The following is a 12,457-nucleotide window of genomic DNA, read 5'->3' as shown; positions in this document are numbered from 1 at the left end:
CTGCTGTGAATAACGCCACAAATGCAACTCCCAGCACCCATTATGTATCATGATTTCTGACCCATCTTCGGTGCTGGCAGGGCTCCCCGCTACGTTTTAAACAGTAAAGACCGAAATTTCTGTTGTGAAAGAGCTGGCTCAGGTGCCTGCGTGTTGCTGTGGCTGCAGCTGCTCGTGAGGAGTGGCCACGCCGGCGCTGGCTGCCACCTCCTGATGCGGGTCCTACCCATGGGGCTCTGCTTGAAATGGCCTCTTCTGCCCCACGCGTGAGGAAACCCCCAGCCTCCAGCTCTGCGCTTGTTTCAAGCAACCACGTTTCAGCAGGGGGAATGAAATGCCAGAGCCTTGGTTTTCTGTATGTTAGCTATGCACTTACTTTTTTCCAGGAAATTTTCATCATATTCATAGCTGTCAATCTTACAAACTGAGGATCTGAAGAACATGGAGCTGCCAGCCTTTCCTCTTCTGCCTTAAGGGTACGCAGGGTTATCACACACACCGTTTTCTTTGTGTTTCCTACTTAACCTTCCCTTGTTTTCTTGCCTTATTTCCAATGAGATAATGCAAGCAGTTAAATAACATTCTGGTTTCTTTTCTTCTGGCAATATCATCAAGGTAACCTCCCTGACTCATTGCTCCAGATTCACACCAGAATTTCCACCGTTTATAAAATGAGCTCAGTTCCTTGGAGCTTTCTTAAGCCTTGGCTTTATGGCTCCATCAGATGCTGTAAGCTTCAAAACATAAACCTATATTAAAATACAACTGTTCAGAAGTGCAAAGAGGGTCTGATCGCTTCCAGAGCGCTACACTGCTGAAGCGGTATCTGCACCAAGTCCTAAAAGTAGATTTACAGTGGCAGCGTTTCTCATCACGTGGCACACATGTGCCCTTCTCTTTACCCAAACTGTTTAAAGAAGGGTTCACAAATCAGCAGGACTCATTCATGCCGCTCCATGGAATCTCTGAAAGTTACCTCCTACCTGTGCTGCCGGGCATTTTCCCCACCCTACTTGTGTTTCTTGCTTTTCTGTAAGCGCTCCACTTGGAATTTCTTCTTGAAACAGTTGAATACTCAAATTTTTAAAAAGTATTTTCAGTGATTTCACTTAAAAATAAAAAGTTACTTTGTAACAAAGCTAAACAAAACTAAATCAAAGTGTAGGTTCAGATTCTGACACCAGTTATTTTACGCCAGTGGGAAAGCAAGATCAGAACCAAAAAAATCAAATTCATCAAGCGGAAACCCTTAGATGGCGGGGATTTGCCCACGAAGAACAGTTGCACCGTTACAAGCCTGACCGGTTTATGCAGATTTCCCCCTAACTAGCAGCCGAACAACTGGTTCGCTAAAATGATACTAAATCTTCATGACTCACCGAAAATATAACCAACAGTTGAGGGATTTAGAGCAGGCAGCTCACACATCAGAAACGGAGGAGATAATCGTGCCAAGACAGACTGGTTCAAAAGCCTGGAGCAATTCTAACTGATTTACACACATATTTTTGTGTCCACCTTGGCTCAGGTATTTGAATTAGTAAAGTCTCTGGCGTCAAGTAAACGCACATTTCTGAGTCACCACTGAAATAAAGACTAAAACTGTGCAGCTAAGTATTGAATTTTCACTCGGCCTCCAAAACTACTCAGGTAATTATTGCAAGCACAGAAATTTTAAATGCACCCAAATCCTGAATAAAAACTGGAAAATTACAATAATAATTTATCCGATTAAAGCTGCTATTTGCACCAATTTTGCAATGCACGACACTTAAGAATTGAAACACTATGTAATTAAAACTGTTAATTGCAAAAAACGGGCTGCTGTCAAGACTATAATTTAACAAGGTTCTCTTTGTTTGACCATCTGATTCTAAAGGTTAATGCGGTGACCTAGGAGGCCAGCGCGCCCATTTTAATTGTGCTGGCATTCTGACCAAACACCACTTTAAAGGAAAAATGGGAGGAAAAATCAGAGCCGGCTTTGCAAGCCACTGCTGCCTTCATAAAACGTTCCTAGTGAGAACACACAAACCCAAAATCTGCTGACTTTATTAAAATATTAACAAGGTATAGTTAAAACTTTTGTACACTTATGCAAATCGAGTTGCTAGAACAAGGGAAAGAAGAGATTCCCCCGGGAGAAAAAAAAATAAAATCAACAAAGTGAAAAGATCAACCATCCTTCCACAGCGTGACAGCACGACACAAGAGGCAGCAGCTTGGGAATTCAGCAAGATAAATAAAAACCCTCCAAAGTTTAAGTAAATCATGGTTTATAAAGCTAATGGATTTAAATGAGGCATACGGTACCGTTCTATAAAAAGACCACATTTGCCAGGGGACGGGAGCGGTGTTTTGGTGCCAGAGAAGCACGGCCAGGATGGGCTCCTCCTTGCGCTCTCGGGAAGGGCGAGCTCCGGCCGTGTGCTCCCATGAGATGTCAGACACACACCGGGGAGGTCTCACCATGGGTCTAGCACCAAAGGGATTGGCAGGATTTAAATGCCAGCCCCACCAGCATGGCTCCGAGGTGGCCCTGAGGCCAGGGCCCTGACAGCAGCTCAGTAGCATGGCCAGGTCAGAGGCTGGCTCCTCCGAAAGGTGTCTGCGCTCGGGAAGGGGTGAGGGCCAAGCACTGGCTTTGTGGAGGCTCAGACTGCGTGGCTGTGGCCCCCCATGCCATCAGAGGCAGTGGCATGTGCCGCCTGGTTTGCAGAACCTGCAGCTCATTGATGTGCCAGCGCCTTGGTGGAGCCTCTAATTAAGCGTTGTGTGGAGCTGCACTCGTGCTTTGCTCTCATACCTCAGCGGGGAAAATGCCTTTACTTCTGACTTAACAGTGAGGAAGGGGAGGGGGCAGCCTACCATTTGCTTAGTCTTTGTATGTTAATCAGTGCCTAAATTATTAATAGAAAAAAGAAATTATTTACAAGGTGTTTGACGTAGACATGTCAGGATGTAGCAACGCTACTGTCACGAGAAATTCTCATAAAGAATCATGGTATCTGTCTTGTCTTATTTATTTATTCCACCCATGCTCAGAGACCCCTTTCTCCTGATAGCACCCGGAGAGGCAGGAGGAGACACAGAGACTGTTTAAAGGCAGGAGAGACCACACTGAGGGTATGCACCTTTCATAAACGCTGCACGGGGGTGACGGTTGCACAGAGAAATCAACAGCTTTAGCTTTGCTTTTCCTCTTGTTTAAACATACCTGAAGCTCTGTTTGAAAGAAGAACTTCTGTGGGCACTGGGAACAGTCATAAATTTTATCTTCCTGCCCGTGGACTGCAAAGATGTGCTGCTGCAGTTTGTTTGCCTGTACAAACACTGAAACAAGACAGTACGATTAGTTCAGATTGCTTCAGACACGGCCCCTTGTCTTGAACTACACTTTTACCATTGCAAAGACTCTGAAAAGTCCGAGGATATCTGCCAGGGAAGTGTCGATACACTCAGTTCAGCAGAATTTCCTTACAAGTAGTCAATTTAGAGTCTCCAGGATGAGAGGCAGCTTACTTCTAACAGAGTCTAAATCCTGTCTGGATTTTTGATATTGCACATAAAGCTAACACTGTCCACGGGTAACTGGAAGAGCTCAATCATCAGAGCAGAGAAAGCACGTCACCACTCCCGCAGGGAGCCCCGGGCCCACGGCAGGTGCTTCGGATGCATTTTTAATGCAGGACAACTGGGCCAGGAGAAGCCTTGATGGCTGGTCTGGAAGACACGTGGTCCAGAACAGCATTTCTGGCAGACACGTGAATCTGAAAGGCAGCCTTGGCACAATTTTTAGACCTTTTAAATGGGTTGTCCGTTCAGTATAAAAAAAGATTATGATTTAACATCACCAGTATCACAGTATCTACATTATGATTTTGAATAGACAACTGCTCTGACTTTATAAAGTGAAATTTGGAAGTGAAGCATATTGAACTCCAGGCTTTAGCTTGTTAAAAATATATCTCATTTAATTTTTGTCTCATTTTATATGAATTATCATCAGTATGTGAAAATAGCTTCTTCAGCAGAATTCAACACATGCACTCTAAGAGTTATTTTACAGCATGTTTCAGGCAAGGATAAATTAACTCCAAGCTCATACAAAAAAAACAGGTTCTGAAATTGCAGGCCAGACCTGCAAGGGCTCACCCTACTCCCAGGTAAGGCAAAGGAACTGCAGGTGCTGCTGTGCCCCTTTGCTGACACTGGGTCCACAGTCACCACATGGCACCTTCATCTCTCAAGCAGGTTGGAAAGGTAGACATTAAGGACTGTTTTGAGGAGCATACAATAGGCAGCCCTTAACACGTATCCTGCAGATCCTTTAAGGGAGATCATCCAAGCTTATTTGCACTGATGAGACAGCTTAAAATGAGCTACAGAGAAGGAGGTAGACATATGCCACCACGAGCAAACTGGCTTTAAAAAAACTCTGAGAGAGCAGCTGGAAAACTATACAGTTGTAAAATTTGGTCTTCTCAAACCTTTACTCAGGTGAGCCTCACCAGCTTGAGTGGACTATGAGCTACCTGGCCCCTAAAGGGTCCTTACTCACATGAATAAGGGTTTGCAAGAGCCGGTCCACACCTTGCACATCCTGCACTTGGAAATGCATCGCACCTTTGAGCCACACGGTACAATTCAAAAGGAATTGAACTGTGGAGGGCGATGCAGAGCCCGCCGCATGTGGCAGCGCTGCTCGCTGTCAAATGCCACGGTGCTGCTCTGTGGAGCACGCCCCAGTTTCAGACAGACGATATTCTGAGCATTTTCAAGTGCAGTATTTCTTTTTCTCAAGGCAAGGAATACAGTATTTGACAAATCCCCCGAGTGCCATTCCCAGATCAAGCCATGCACGTCCTGGCCTCCCTGTCTTACCTGTGAAACAAACAGGGCATTTGAATGTGCCTCCCATCCCCTCGAAGCTGTGCTCAATCAGGTGACACAGGAGCTTTGCCGGAGAGTCAAACATCTGGTTACACAGCTTGCACTCATGATTGATGCCTTCCTCTGCAAGGTTCAAATGATACAACTTGTTAGTGACACAGCAGATTAGCGTCGGGGATGCAGCAGTCGGCGAGAAACGCGCACAGCTTCAAGGACCCGCAGACGTGGCTCCAGCCCCAGCAGGGAAGCAGGGTGAGGCGCTCGCGCGGGGCGGCCAGGGGTGCAGCCCCCCGTCCCATTCAGGAGCGTGGATTTTCAGCTGCAATGAAAGCAGCGCTGCCATCGACCTGCGTGCCTGCTCCAGGCTCGTGGCACCGCTCCACCTCGCATCCTGCCACCAAGGGAGAGTATCCCTGCGCTGGGCAGCCATTATTCAATAGTCCAACAGCATTTAAAATGAATCTAACAGTGTGAATTCAACCAACGACGCTGAAAGGAGGCTGAAATGCCATCTTCACCTCATATTACACTACAAATATACGGGAGAGGAAGAAGCTATCGGAGAACGGCAGGAGCCCAGAGCAGTGTCACCCTTCGTTTTATACCTCTTGGCTTTTTCGAGCTGAAGAGACCACTGAAGGTATTCAAATGTCATCTGAAAGTGTAATTTCCATGCCATGTATCTCAAGTACTGAATACACAGGACTTGTTTAAAATGCCCTTATGTTTTAGCTGAACTCATAGGGAAATACTAAAAATTATCGGTATTGTTTCAAGCCTACCACTTTTGTAAGCTGCTGTGTTTCTCGGTTTACTGATGCTTGTGAGTTTGGATACAGTTGGGCCATTTTGAGATACTGAAGCCATATTAAAGCAATTTCCACGCCTAAAATGAAACAAACCCTTAATCATCTTGAGGTGGAGGAGAGAGTGGTAGAAATATAGACAACACAATGTACAGTTTATATAAATCAGAAAACATCTAAAATTAAAAAAACCTGCTGATTGTTTTTGTAAATACTTCCTGAAAATGTGTCTTTCCTTCATAGTGACAGCACGTGTGAACTTCTCATGAAAATGTATTTTAAAAACTAAAGAAATTCTGTCTTTTGAAGTACATTTGACTATTTGTGTATCTCCAGATCTCACCAATTTTTAGTTCCAAGACACCTAAGAAATTACTACATTCTACCACGAACTCATCTCTTGCCAAATGCATTTGGATCTTGCGAATAATGCAAGCCTCCAGAAACCCAGTCTTTACCTTCAATTGCTCTAAATGAGCTTTTTACATCTTCAAAGAGGATAAACAGAGGGAAATTACTGTTTTCAGAAGGCCTTTGGCACTCTTAGCATCCCAAAGCCCTCTGACAAGGCAGGGCACGCGGTGGCCTCGCGTGTGGGTGCTGCATGGAGCATGGCTGCACCTCGGCGTGTTTGCAGCTGCAGGCAATTCCCAGAGCATGCAGGCCTTGACGGGCCCTCCGTGCAGTGTGAAAAGTAACAATAATTAAAACAAAAATAACAATCTGAGCTGCCCACACTGCCTTGTGGGCGGGTGGGCTCTGGAAAGCCGTGTGGCAGTGAGTGCTCTCGCTGGCACCACAGCGGTGTCACGTAGGGCGAGAGCAGGGCGCTGATGGAGAGCGCTGGCACCAAAGTTGTGGTGGGAAAGATGGAGGTGGGATGGGGAGAAGTAAACAGATGGGTTGGGAAGGAGATAAAACAAGAAAAGGAAAGGGAAGAAAGAGTCAGGAATCATGGAATCATTTGGCTGGGAAAGACCTTTAAGATCACTGAGTCAAACAATAACCTGTCCACCACCAAACCATGTCTCTAAGCACCTCATCTCCCGTCTTCTAAACACCTCCCGGGATGGTGACTCCACCACTGCCCTTCCAGTGCCTGACAACCCTTTTGGTGAATAAATTTTTCCTCATATCCAATCTAAACCTCCTTGGGCACAACTTGAGGCCATTTGCTGTCATCCCATCACTTGTTACTTGGAAGAAAAGACTGACCTCCCCCAACACTTCCCACTCCTGACAGGGAGCTGTAGAGGGCAATAAGGTCTCCCCTCAGCCTCCTCTGCTCCAGGCTGAACCCCCCCAGTTCCCTCAGCCACTCCCCACAATTCTTGTGCTCCAGACCCCTTCCCAGCTCTCACACTTCAGCTCCTCAATGTCCTTCTTGGAGTGAGGGGCTCAAAACTGAACACAGGATTCAAGGTGTGGCCTCAGCAGTCCCCAGTACAGGGGAAGGATCCCTGCCCTGGGATCCTAGCGTGCCCTGCTGGCCACACTATTGCTGATGCAAGCCAGGATGCTGTTGGCCTTCTTGGCCACTTAGGCACACTGCTGGCTCATGTTCAGTCTGTCGACCAGTACCCCCAGATCCCTCTCTGCCAAGCAGCTCTCCAGCCACTCATCCCCAAGCCTGTGGCATTACATGGGGTGGTTGTGACCCAAGTGCAGGACCCGGCACTTGGCCTTGTTGAATCTCATGCAATTGGCCTTGGGCCATCCATCCAGCCTGTCAAGGTCCCTCTGCAGAGCCTTCCTACCCTCAGGCAGATCAACACTCCTACCCAGTTTGGTGTCTGCAAACTTGCTGAGGGAACACTCAATCCCCCTGTCCAGTTCAGTGATAAAGATGTTAAACAGGAATGGCCCCAAAACTGAGCCCTGGGGAACACCGCTTGTGACTGACCTCCAACTGGATTTAACTCCATTCAGCAACACTCTCTGGGCCCAGCCATGCAGCCAGTTTTTTTACCAAAAAAGAGTATGCCTGTCCAGGGCCTGGGCAGCCAGTTTCTCCAGGAGAATGCTGTGGGAAACAGCATCAAAGACTTTACTACAGTCCAGGGACACGACATCCACACCCTACCCCATATCCACTAAGTGAGCCTTCCCCATATCCACCTGACCTCCTTCTATGACCACCTGGTCATAGAAGGAGGTCAGGTTAGTCAAGGAGGATATGCCTTGCATAAAACCATGCTGACTGAGCCTGATCTTCTGGTTGTCCTGGATATGTCATGTGATGGCACTCAAGACAAGCTGCTCCATGACCTTTCCTGGCACCAAGGCCAGACTGACAGGTCTGCAGTTCCCCAGGTCCTCCCTACGGCCCTTCTTGTAAATGGGGGTCGCATTTGCCAACCTCCAGTCAAGTGGAACTTCCCCAGTCAGCCAGGTCTGCTGATAGATGATGGAGAGCACCTCCACCAGCTCCCTCAGTACCCTTGGGTGTGTCCTGTCCAGCCTCATACGCTTGTGTGTGACTAACTGGGAGCAGGTCACTAACCAACTCCTCCTGGATCATGGGAGCAGCTCTCCATCCTTGTCTTGTGGCTCAGGGGACCAGGTACCTGGAGAACAGCTGACCTTGCTGGTAATGACTGAGGCAAAGGCAGCTTTAAAAGCACCTCAGGAACAGAAGATGAAAGGGCTGGTGGCTCCACGGATTCCCTGGGCAGCCATAACTGGGGACTGGGATATTGCAAGGATGCAACAAGGTTTGCAATTCCCTGTTTGGGCAGCCACCACAGACAGGCACATCACCCTCTCTGAAGGATGGCTTTCAAAACCCGACCCTCTCCCCTCGCTGTAGCATGAGGCTGACTTCTCCCATCAGACCCTTGCCTGAAAAGTTGTGTGCGATCTCTGTGATCTGCTCTGGGGGGAGGAAAGATGTGGAAGGGATCTGTGCCTTGTGCTGCGCATCCTGTGTGTGCCCAGCCACATGGCTGTGCACAGCAACCGAACATGGCAATAAACCTGGAGAGGACAAAGCAGGTACTGGGGGGAGTTGAATGAATTCCTTCTATGAGTAAATCAGAGAAATCATGTTTGACATTAATTTTCTACCCTCCGCATACCAGGTATTTGGAAAACAGTGATTCATGTACAGCCTATGGTCCTGTGTGAGCACGTGCGTTCATAAATACAGGCAGACATATACTGCTGGTTAGACGACTGCACCTTTTGCAGCCTAAATACCTATAATTTCAGTAAAATTAAAAAAAAACAACAATGCTCAGCATTTCAATTGAAGTATATTCTTACAAGCTTGGTATGTTTAATTAGGTAACAGAGATTGTGTATTTTCTTGGCTGATCCCTGCAGTATTTTAAATAGTTAAACCCATAACAAACCAACTAAAACTCGAATGAAAAATAATAAAACATAATGGGTTCCCGCAGATCTGGAAATTTATCCCACTCGAGGCAAGACCTTTTGATTTGCAAATCCACTTCTGAATTATAAGGCCTTCTCCTCACCGGTGGGGGTTTTTATTCCACTCCCACAGGAGTCCATTATGTATTTCTTGTGTCTATAAAACCATCCAGGAAGAAGAAAGGGGGGAAAAAGTACCATGGTTAGCATGACAAACGTTTCTCTTTTCATGCATGTGTATTCAAAATATGAAAACGCCCAAAGATATAGATAGAATTGCTGCTATAATCACTCTCTCCTCTATGGCATTTTACAGCATATTGTTTTACCCAGAAACACGGTGCGTGTGCAGGGATACTCAGTCACCTTTGGAGAATAACTTTCTTGCATTATATAGGACCATATAGGTACAGGCCAGGCAGCTTTTTGACACTGCGGCGTGACAGCCCACGCTCCAGTCAGACGCGTGGCGCTGGGCGTCAGCAACTGAAAACATACCATCATTTCCCTCGGTTTTATTCCCTCCCTACTTTTCTTTTTCTTAAAAAAAAACACATGACAAGCACCTATGAGAGACCTACATAACTCAAGTGAATTATGCAGCCCCTCTCATTTGTAAAATAAAATGCAGATTTTTACAGCTTGCTGTGCTAGATCTTCTCCCATTTCTCCGGAAGTGTATCTGTGCGGGGATCAATTGATTACAGGACTGCACAAGCAATGCATAGCAAACAAGAATCTTGGGTTTCTTGCCTTTTTTTTTTTTTCTCCGAGCTCAAAATAATAAGCATTAATTTTACACTCCATTTCTCAAAAAAATAATAGGATGTGCTCTTGTTTAAAACAAGCAGGCCTGCTGGATTCTGTCAGGCTGAAACTATGTCAGGCCAAAAGAGGAACAGAGCGCTTTGTGTAACAGTATCATGGGGAGATGATAGTATCCTGTAATGTTTTCAGTACCCACTTTTGTCTCCAAAAGCATTTGATCCCTGGCAGACACGCACTTATTTCCATACCGGTCTTGAGGGAAGCCGGTAGGAACAAGAGCTGATTATCCCAGTCCTGAAGGTGAAACCTGGGTGGTACCCGCTGCTGTCAAAGGCAGGCGTTTGTATAAATTTGGAGGGACAGAATTTCCTGCCCATTAGCAAGGCTTGGCAGGATGTGCAGACCCAGACGATGCGTGGCGGCCACGCACATCGCATTGTTTCCAAGTTGGGATGCGTCTGCAGGAGGGTGTTACAGATGCTGATAGGTGCTTGGTAGCACTTCCGCTGCTGTTCTGCACGTTTAGAGCAGGAAGATGCCTCTCCATAAAGCTATTTCTGCTGCAGCAATGTGCATTTAATACATATTACAATGAGTCTCCAAGCTTCTAAGAGAACACTAGCAGCCTCCTGGCGAGGATGTGGTATAATTAATAATGCTGTATTAAACCCATGGACTATATCAGCTGCATTTCTAATTATAACTATATTAATGGCAATATAAAAGTATGCATTAACACTGTCGTGTACCGACACGCTATTGTACCCATACCAAACAGGAAATTTGAACAAAAATAATCAAGATGGCATTGTCTTTACTGTTAGTTACAACTTCTCCCTTCCACTTGATTTAATAAAGCAAAATTTTCCCTTATGGAATAACCGCAAGAGTCCTAATTTGAGAGATCATGATGCTTGCTCCTCACAACAACGTGTACATCCCATACTATAGCTTCCCAGACCAGTATATCTCTACTCCTCTGTAGCAAATTAAGGCAATAAAAGGGACTATCTTTCCCGTACTCAGATGCACACATTCCTGAGTTAACCGCACTTTTAATGAACTTTGAAATACTGTAATTCAGTGGAACAAAGCATTAATATCCTGTGTTCAGAAAGAAACTTCTCCTGGCCATTATATCATAAATCTGGTAGAATTAAATGGGCCATGTAAGGAGTGCTCTAATTATAATAAAAATAAATAGAAATTGGAATGAACACAGGGAAATAAAATGAAAACTGCATGGAGCTATTCTGTTCATGCAATTCATTTCCCAGTAAATAAGTAAGCAAAAGGGAAAGAAATTATACCATAAGAAAAGCAGAAGCTTCCCCAGTAATTTTTTCCATGTGGCTGTGAAGGAGCAAGGAGCTGGGACCAGGGTAGGATGACAGTGATGGAGACCTCCCTCCAAAACAAAGCCTGCAGAGATCCACATCGACCCCTCGCCTGCCTGGCACGACTGCACCACTGGTTTTCATTAAAATCCACCCAACGATGGAGGCAAAACCGAGCTCTGAGAACACAATGCGACTGCTACGAGGGGACGACAAATTTGCAGATGCTCACATCGGATGACGACGACATTTTTTATCGCCATAGCTGCCTGAGCACCTGACCTGCCATACGAACCATTTGGGCTCCATTACATTTTTGTAATTAATCCCAGAGGACGCAGCCGAGCCCTTCCCTTGCCGGCAGGGGGGCTGCAGGGCGAGGGGACCCGGCACGGGCCGGCGGCACGGAGCGGCTCTGCAGCACGGCGCCCCGGCGATTAGGCAGTGCAGGCGGTGAAAGGCAGCGGATTGATGGTGTGGCAGCAGAAATGTCACCTGGGGAGCTGGGTGCCGTCCTCCCAGGGATGCTGGAGGTCAGTTACTATGGCAACGCCGAATGAGCTCAACCTTGTAACTGACCCTTATCTTTTTTTGATCTGTGGCCCACTTGGGACCTTGGCTGGAAATCAACTGGAAAATAATCTGGTCACATATCAGAAAGAAAACTATTTATACTTATTTATCCAGGTAGAGCTCCTATCTCCCTTTGACGACTCTGCCAGACTAAAGACACCCGTCATGTTCCCGCAGCGTCTCACACGGCTGTGCAGAAACACCCGACTCCGCGCTGCAAGAGACCGTGCCAAACCCCCCCGCCACCACAAAACACATACACAAATGCCATGAATATCCGTGCTCCTGCCTCTCCTGATATATTGCCAAAATCTCACCTTGCTCCCAGCCCCCGACTTGCCCGTGTGGATAAACATACACCTATACCCCACTTCTCGGATGGTTTAATATTTTATGTTGGTATCCAGTAGTCATATTGTTTTGTGCTTTATCTCTCTGCTGAAATATGATTCTGCTTGGAAATATATTTATATGAACTAGAATGGCACAACACTGATGTCTTTTATGAGCTGAAGATTGTTTAATAAAATCTTGCATTCCTTTTTTTTTGCTGCATCCTTATGACAATTTTACTATTATACATTTTCAAGGGATATGAGAGCTGTCCACTGTGGTTAAAAACATCACTTTAATGAAAAATGATAACGCAGGGACTTGGATTTTTCTAGAAACTGTGTAAGGAAAACCAACAAAAATATGCACGTT

At 46.1% G+C, this 12,457-nt stretch overlaps 1 long non-coding RNA gene across 1 annotated transcript in view; it reads right to left on the bottom strand.

Annotated features, from left to right (window-relative positions):
- The window catches only part of LOC104545269, a 23,586-nt gene extending 18,595 nt beyond the window's left edge, over positions 1-4,991 (bottom strand). The window contains exons 1-2 of the long non-coding RNA XR_728175.1: positions 4,885-4,991; positions 3,218-3,333 (exon numbers count right to left, since the gene is read on the bottom strand). This is a non-coding gene — a long non-coding RNA (uncharacterized LOC104545269). The remainder of the gene's footprint in view (positions 1-3,217; positions 3,334-4,884) is intronic.
- Between the last annotated feature and the right edge of the window lie 7,466 nt (positions 4,992-12,457).

The sequence above is a fragment of the Mesitornis unicolor genome, unplaced genomic scaffold (genome assembly GCF_000695765.1).
Source record: "Mesitornis unicolor isolate BGI_N332 unplaced genomic scaffold, ASM69576v1 scaffold20180, whole genome shotgun sequence".
Taxonomy (NCBI): domain Eukaryota; kingdom Metazoa; phylum Chordata; class Aves; order Mesitornithiformes; family Mesitornithidae; genus Mesitornis; species Mesitornis unicolor.
The sequence above is the reverse complement of the archived record's forward strand: the minus strand, read 5'-3'. Positions and strand labels throughout refer to the sequence as shown.